Raw genomic sequence first — 2,509 nt, forward strand, 5'->3', positions numbered from 1 at the left:
TTAAAAAACACAACAAAAATGCAAGCGAACAAAACGAACAAGCAAGCAAACGAACAAATAAACAAAACAAAAACAAAGATGGCGAAATGACACAACAAGTCTCTAGAAGAGTAATGTACACCGCCAAGTACCAGCAACGACAGCAACAACAACAACCCGAGAGAAACTAAAAATTGAGTCGATATAAATTTGGCGAGTTTGTGCGATAAACGGACGCAAATAGCTTACCACGTGGAGCACGGAGAATGTATAGAATGTCTTCAATATCGCATTTCTTTGAAGTGTGGCTTGCACTAGTGGGGCCTGCTATCGATTACAGAGCGAGAGACCTACATGCAAGATGTAGATAATATTGACCACACATTTCAACTGGTTTTATCTGGATTTTTCTTGCCAACTGTTGTATTGCTCATTTTTTTTTTCTCTTTTTACATTTCTGGCGAGCCTGCTTTGTTGTTTATTTGATAACAGATATGTTTCCTGTTGGATTGTCTGTCTGACCAAGTGTTCTCAGATCCGTGTGTGTGTGTGATAAAGAGAGTATGTGTGCATATCCTCTGTTTGTGGAAAGGGCGTGTGTGTGTGTGTGTTGTTAGCGCACGTGTGACTATATTTGAAAACTAATAGGTCCGGGGTTCAGATCTCTTTGTGACACCTGTTCGCCGGTGTTTGCCGGGTTTTTTCCCGGGTACTCTAATTTTCCACTGCGACAAATCACTTCTTGGTAAGAGGCATTTTCCTGCCAAATCAACTAAACATTCAACGAAACGATCATCATTTTTTTAATTACCTCTAAATACTTTTTCTCTCTCTCTCCTTTTTTTTCGTTCAAACTTCCTGTCTGTTGATCCCGTCACGCCATTAACCTCCCTTCCTTTGCACGTGATACAATGATTACTCCACAGGCGTCCTCAGCTCGGTAATGAAGTAGGCAGCTGACTTCATGATTCGTTCATCTTTGTATCCACACATCTTTGTTCTACTCGTATCCTCAGGCTCCATGCTGTGCAGTTCTGTAGTGAGTGTCAGGGAGGAAACTTCGAGAGCCGCTACGAATGATTTACACAACAAACCTTCTTTACTACTGGCGGTTCGATCACTCCAGGCTACAAACCGATGATCCCAGGCATTGATGGGTTTTTTTTTTCAATGCACTTGCATGTACGGACTTGTGGCTGTACTTAATACTTCTAATATTTTCAACGGCAGCAGCTGGCTCCATAGTAAATATCCTTTTTTTTTCGTAGTGGCAGGAGAGAAACTCGATGGACGACCTCAATGACCTTCGACTCGGTGTGTGCACGGCACGTGTGTGAGTCACAGTGCAGCATCATCATCATCAGCCACGTGCTGTCAGCTGTGTAGTCACACCAAATGCCTCCCCGAGGCTTCTGAGCAACTGTCTTCGTCACCAGCGCTGACAACCAGTGGTTGAGTTTTCTATACCAATGCATCACCATGCTGTTGGCGGTATTTTCATGGAAGTTAAAGTGATTTTCAGGCTAGGATTCTGAACATCGTCTGCGTTTGAGATGTGAATGGTGAAAGGATGAGATGATGGAAGTTAAAGGCGGTTATCAGCATCTGGGAGTTCGCCTGGAGGCAGACGAAACAGCTTGCTCTTTGTTGCGTCCCCTTGTAGAGCTCTTCTTCCACTGAGTCAGCAGGCGGACAAAGCTCGTTTCTTTACTGACGATTAACTTCAGTGCGCTGGCCATTTTGCACCTAAGCACAGGCAACAGCTTCGATTTTATCCCTACCTTCTCTCCAACCTCTTCTTTTTTTTTCACTCCCCTGACACATTATCGAACAAGACTTCTCAAGAAATTGAAACTTTCTCGTGTGGCAAACCCGCGGTCAGATGAAAGATATCGTCAATGTGACATCGCCTCTCAACACAAAAACCTGCGGAAACTTGATCTGACCATTCTGGCTTCCTTATCTTGTCTTTTCCTCGTTGTGTGATGTTCACTCTTTTCATCAACAGTCGAGTGTCAGCACGGTGAAACCAAGAAGTGCATTCTAAAACCCGTGGAAGACAATCCAGCCTCAGGTACAATCTACGGGGATAAGTTTTTTAAAAAAAAATTGCAAAGAGAAAGACTGTGTAATGGGTGTTTTTCGTAACCAGACAGGAAAGTTTTGTTTCAACTTAAAAATTCTCACCGAAGATGTAGCAAAGGAAAAATGTTTTAGCGGATAGTCTGTACCTGTGGTCGCCTCCAACACACTGAGAGTCTGAATCAGGTAAGCCGTAAACTGAGAACCTACAAACACCTGTTGATGAATAATTAACTGCCTGTTGCCGTGAAAAAAAACTGCCTCTCACTGTTGACGTCACTGGTTGCCGAGAAGTTGGAGGGCAGTGTTGAATGTGTGACTGGAGTCAGGCATCGCCGTATCTCGTCTCGAACCTCGTCAAGACTTGTTTCTGTCTGGCGTACAAAGCAACAGCTTCTACCCGGTCCCCAGACAACACTCCTTCTTCTGGCAGAACCTTCGTGATGTA

The sequence above is a fragment of the Pomacea canaliculata genome, linkage group LG9 (assembly GCF_003073045.1).
Source record: "Pomacea canaliculata isolate SZHN2017 linkage group LG9, ASM307304v1, whole genome shotgun sequence".
Classification (NCBI taxonomy): domain Eukaryota; kingdom Metazoa; phylum Mollusca; class Gastropoda; order Architaenioglossa; family Ampullariidae; genus Pomacea; species Pomacea canaliculata.